Below are 6211 nucleotides of genomic sequence, written 5' to 3'. Positions count from 1 at the left end.
TAGGGAAAAAGATTAGCTAGCTCAAGAAGAGTTAGAGGGAATTGACTGGGGCATTTAAAAATGTGAAGGTCCTTTATATTCTCCTACATAATGTAAGAAGCCAGCAACATTCTGGGCTTTCAAAAGGCAATACATTTGGGAACAATGAGAAGTACAAGCTGCTCTTCCATCTCCCTGAGTCGCTGCTCTTCCTTTCCTCAGCCGCCGTTAGGACCTGTCCCTAGGATGCTTGCTCTACTCCCCTGGCTTCAGATATGTTCTCTGTACTGATGGAGAGGGAGAGGACAAATCTACCTGAGGTACTTGAATAGCCCCATCCTCTTAGTGTCTGAACACCTTGGAGTTTTTAATGGATTTATCTTCACAAAATTCCAGTGAAACAGGGTGTTGCACAGAGACCCTAGGGCAGCTTTTTAAAGGTATTTTAGGTGCTTATCAATATGGATAGGCAACTAGTGGGATCTTCAAAACTGAATGTATACCTAACTCCCACTTCCTTCTCTGCCTTTCCGTGGCCCTCCAGTACTTGGCATGGAAAGGCTGCTTTAATCTCCTTCGTGGCTTCCTCACAGCTCATTTTGCCCCTTTCCACTTCATGTAGATTTTCCTGCTAAAATGGCTATTTCTTGCTCCTTCTTGGCTTCTCACATTCAAGCATCTCATCCTCATTTTCAAATCCTGGCAAAATACTGCTCACCTACCTGAATTTCCTATCTTATCTCCTTTGTTTCCCCATCTCTTGTAGCCTACATGCTGTTTCCAAGTCTCTGACACTGTGCTGTAGTTTATCATTATTTAACTAAATGATTTAAGTAATTAGTAATATTGCAGCTATTTGAGCTACAGTAAAATAATGACAACCAGATGGCATATAGCAAAGCATAGTGTTAGAACTGATGTCTGATGTTCAGGGATCCTGGTTTTCTCTAATAAAAGATTGCAAATTCTCTGATTAAAACCCCCAAAAGATGCAATTCAAATAAAATGCTGCTATATATGTAGGTGTCAGGTAAACAGTGTTTTATTGCTACATATCTACAATTTTAAAGCAATTTGGAAGCCTACCAGTGCCTCAATCACTATAATAAAATAAATTCTAAATACCTATAAATTTAGGGTTTTTATTATGGAAAATCAGAACTCTGCATGCCCCCTTTGATCACCAGGATGCAGGTGCTTCACTCCCCACCCACAGCCCCCAGCATCCCCCCAGCCCTGCCAGAGAGGGTCCCCAGTTGCCTGGGCTACTGGGCCAGGGACCCAGGTCCACAGCTCCCTGCCCCCGCAGCGGTGCCCGAGCCCCAGCTGCTACCCATGGGAGGTAGCGGCTGCTGTGGCCCAAGCAGGGAGCAGAGCCCAGAGCCTGGCTCTCTCTCCCCTATGCGTGGTACAGCCAGAGAGGAGCCCATGGAGGGGGCGGGTGTGGGCTCGGTCTCCCTGCCCTCCTGACCTCTCCTGGGGCCTCTGCAGCCCAGCAGGCAGGACCTGGCATGGCAGGGCAGAGTGGGGAAGCTCCTTGCCACTGCAAGCCCTGTGCCACCCTGGTGAAGCACCTTCTGCCTGCCCAGCAGCAGTGAGGGGCACAACTCCACGCTGCTACCTCCACTTGTGCTGGGCAGGCAGGGGACTCGCAGCAGCAAGGAACTTCCCCACTCTGCCCTGCCATGCCAGGTCCCACTCGCTGGGCTGCAGGGGCCCCAGGGGAAGGGCAGCAAGGCAGGGATCCCAAGCCCTCAGTGGGCAGCCCGCCCCCATCGCCACCCCATGAACAGATCTGGGGGGCATGTGCTCCCTCCCCCCTGGGAGTGTGCACAGTGGCGGGGAGCTGGCCACCCCCCGCCCTTCCCCTGGACAAGCCACCTGTGGCCCTGTCCTGCTCCCCTGCTGGGGCCCTGAAGCTGCATAGTGCCCCAAGCCCCATGCACTGTCCTAGACAGCAGCCCTAGCCCCAGCCCTGCCTAACTCCCTCCCTCACCATGGGGGCCTCAATTCCCCTCCCCTCCCCACCAGACTTACCTGTGGGAGATGTTTGCCAGGCTGTCTGGTGACCATGTGTGTGTATGTGCGTCTGGCGCCCCTGCCTGACCGCCCTCCTCCTGCTCCCCGCAGCCCCTTTTAGGCTGGAACTCTGCCAGCCTTCAGAGAGCTCTTTGCAGAAATGGAAGATCCACACACTTCTTCATTAAAATGACGTTTTTCTCAGTTAAAAAGGAAAATCCGCAGTTTTTCCCACTTTTTCCATGGGAAACAGACAACCCAGATCCCTCCTGATGTTGCATAATGAGACAGGTAAATAATAGGAGCTAGAGTATACCATCGTATGTTAGGCATTTCTCGAGGTAGTATGCTTCCAAAGTAGGGGGCAAAGGGCCTGACCTCCTGTTGACACTTTGTAAATCTCTATGGAATCTCTTTTCCAACTGGTGAATGCGGAGACCTTCTTTCATTTAAAAGGTAGATGCACTAGGTCCTGAGAGCTTGTCTTGGGGGGGGGCAGGGGGAGGGGGAAGGGATGGGAGAGGCAGGGGGCATGTGTAGCAGCATTTGCCCAGTGCAGATGCCCCCCACCATCCAGACTGCAGCTGCCCCTGTGGCACTCTGCTGGGGGGTTGAGCCCCACCCATACCCACTTGTGCCTGCCAACAGCCTTGGCCCCAGCCCTGGCCAGCATGCACACCTTCCCAGCAAGGCTGCCTTCCACCCACATATGCCTGCTCATCGTGCCAGGTGGGCAGAGTGGGTGGAAGGTGGCCTGGAGCACAGCGACCTGGAGCACTGCTGGAGCACCGCAACCTGGGGCAGGAGCCACCCAGCTGCAGCTTCCCAGACCAGCGCAGCAGAGGCAGGAGGAGGAGCTGCTGGAGTCAGGGGCAGGGAGGAGGTGGCAAGCAGTACCTGGGTGGCTGCAACATCAGCAAGAGCAGCCCTGCTGGGAAGCTGTGCACACTGCCTGGGGTCAGGGCTGGGGCAATGCCATCAGCAGATGCAGGCTGCCCTGGGTGGGAGCAGGCAGAACTTGGTCCCATGCAGAGCACCATCCAGTCCACAGGCTGACCCTTCTTTATAACCTTAAAACAGACTAAGTTATTTTGGCAATGGAAAAAATTAGTTGAAATCACCAAACGTTTTAACTGTCAAAACTATTTACTATGTACAACAATCGCTATCCACTGTTTTGTAACAATGGCAGCAAAAGCTCATTTTCAAATGTATGAGATGGAAACCCTGTTCACTTCAAGAGGAAGCACCATTCACTTCAGAAGGTTGTCACAAACCAGGGGGTATATTATCCTCTTAATGCACTTGCATAACTCCCATTAACATTAATGGGAATTACATGCACTGACTGCGAGGCAAATACACCCTTTTGTTAAGATGAGAGATCCATTGTGACAGATTTTCCAATGACGTTAGATCAAATTTAGATATTGTGTTCACATCACCACTTTATTATTTTTAAATCTCTTTATTGATCACTTCATTTTAATGAACATTCCCATCACAAACAACTTGCCTATGTAATATATTTCTTATGAAGGAAATTCAGTTTTGCAAGACTGGATAAATAGTGTTTTCAGAAAGGGACACACAATGTGTGTGTGTGTGTGTGTGTGTGTACACGTTATATATACATACATGAAAAAGGGAATATTCTGTATGTATACATTTATATATACAATATCTATGTATACATGTTATATACGCACACAAAAAGGAAATATTCCCTTTTTCATGTGTGTATATACAAATGTATGTGTATATATAAATGTATACACAAACACAGATTGTGTGTATGTGTGAGTCCCTTTCTGAAAACACTATTTTTTCAGTCTTGCAAAAATAAATTTCCTTCAGAAGAAATATCTTACATAGGAAAGTGATCTGTGATGGGACTGTTAATTAAAGTCATGTGGCACACAATAAATACAGACAGACAGACTTGAACTGAGGATTCCTGGGCTCTGTTCCTGGCCTTTCTACCAACACTCTCCGTGACCTTGCCTGAGCTGCTGGCCATGCTGGGGCTCAGTTGATCAGTTCTAAAATGTGCAAAATAAACATTTCCTAGCCCAGAGGTGCACTGTGAAAGTAATTGTCTGTAAATTGTTTGATCATTTAAATGAAAGTCTTGGGTGAAGGGCGCAATATTATTTCTAAAAGTGAATCTAATAACCTTGCCAAAAACAAGTCTGTTGGGCCTAGTCCACGCAGATTTTTTACCAGTGTAAGTGCTGGCTAGGAGTGGCTTTTTTTACTGATGTCATTATACTTGTGCAATTACTAGCATAGATGTAGCACATGTATTGGTATAAAGGTGCCTTCATTAATGTAGTTTATTCTCCTTCTCTTGGGGCATAAACATATTCTGTGCTACTCTGGTCTTTTTGAGTTCTTTGCAATGGAAAAATTGCTCTGTTATTTTTCCATAGTCAAAAAACAAATGAACACTAAGCGCTGACAAACAAGGGCCGATTCAGGTCTAAACAGGGTTGAGAACCCCGGGGCATATTTAGAGCAGTGTGACTGGATCTACACTGGGGCGGTTGTATTGCCTTGTCCAGGCCAGTGAGATAGTCATCTAACTTGTATATCTAGTCAAGCTTTTAACAGGAGGGGTCTGACTCAACCTACCAAATAATGTCTGAACTACAATCCTCATCATGTTAACTAGATCAATGGCAGTGGTGTGTGCATTATGTGGAAAGGGAACCCCAGTTTATGTAGCTTTAACATACATCTCTAGTTAAAACCCTACCTGGCTTTAGAAATATTTGACCATCTCTGTCTCCAGTCCTATCTGCAAATCCCAGGGTCCTGAAACATCAGTGATCTCTTCTCTTGAAACAGTAGCTAATCATTTTAAGACGGTTGTGGGAATCATCACTGTTTTCTTTTTTGGTTGATCTTGCTACCACTTGAAGTGAATGTGTGGTTTAGTATTGGCTTCAGTGGGAGTAAAGAATGTTTTCTCTCTATATAACCTGTTACTTAATCCTGTTTTTTCATTGATTGATCTCTCTGTACAAAAGTATCTTTCCTGCCCACTTTCAACCACAGAAACCTTCTTGGCTGGACCACTGTTTTATGGTAAGAGTACTGCAGCATAAAAAGGTTTTGTTTGGGGTTTTTTTATTTTCAGATGCATATTTTTTATGCATTTCAGATTGTGGGCGCAAGCTTAGAATCATGAAAGGTAACATATAGAAGTTTTGAGTTTGGCTTGTGGTTTCCTCTCCAGTGAGTTCAGGATTAGAGTTGATAGCAAATGACATATTGTTAGAGGGCAGCATATGCTGCATGTGTGTAATAAATCACAAGGTGGGGTTAATTGAAGGCCAGTTTGAAAAAGAGATAAAAAATATAACCTTTATTAACCCACCAGATCTGCTCTAGAAATGCTTTTTTTTTTTTTTTGTAAGAGCTCTTTAGGGGATCTCCTCATTAAGCATTTAATTGTTTATATGGCAGAGACCCCAGGCAGGACTAGGACCTGTTTAGTGCGGCACCTCATACAAAAACTGGCCCTATCCCAAGGACCTTGTCCTACCTCCCCCCAAGCCGTTCCGATGGCAGGCGCTTCTTTTAGTGCGGGGGCCGGCAATTATTTTGGGTGGAGGGCTACTTACTGAGTTTTGGCAAGCCATTGAGGGCCGCATGACAGGCAGCCCAGGGCAGATAAATATTAATTTTCTAAGATGTTTAGGGGTCCCGTGGGCTGGATAGAATAGGCTGATGGGCTGCATCCAGCCTGCCTACCCCTACTTTAGTGCCAGGTTGTAGCCGTATTGGTCTAGAGGAAAAAGCAGTCAGGGCTTGTGGACAGAGGTGATATCTGTTATTGTTGGTCTAATAAAAGATACCCCCTCTGCCCACCAGCCCCGCTTCCTTTAGTGCCCAGCACTGCAGGAGGCCACAGAGAGGCCTCTTTTTAAGTGTCCACCTGGACATCCCTCTGTATTAGTCGGGCTGGAAGGTTTGGGCTGCGGTTCTGGGCCTGGAGCCCCCCCTTCCCCCGCCCCCGGGGAACTTCGCTGGCAGGAAGGCGGCGCCCGGCGAGGGGCGAGCGGAGCGCTGGGAGGTGCGGGCCGACCAGACGGGGTGGGGGGCTCCTGGCCCCGGGCGGCTCCACGGAGAAACCCGCCCGGGGCTTTCTCCTGCTCGGGGCCGTGCGATGTGTTAAACGTGCTTTGTGCAGCGGGCGGCACCCGCC

The 6211-nt window shown here is 47.9% G+C and overlaps 1 protein-coding gene across 1 annotated transcript in view; it reads left to right on the top strand.

The window, feature by feature from the left end:
* SULF2 (sulfatase 2) overlaps positions 1-6211 on the top strand; it is a 201816-nt gene that overhangs the window by 95551 nt on the left and 100054 nt on the right. The window lies entirely within an intron of this gene.

This window comes from Alligator sinensis, unplaced genomic scaffold, assembly GCF_000455745.1.
Source record: "Alligator sinensis unplaced genomic scaffold, ASM45574v1 scaffold76_1, whole genome shotgun sequence".
NCBI classification, from domain to species: Eukaryota; Metazoa; Chordata; order Crocodylia; family Alligatoridae; genus Alligator; species Alligator sinensis.
Note: the sequence above shows the minus strand (reverse complement) of the source record. Positions and strands in the feature narration are given on the sequence as shown.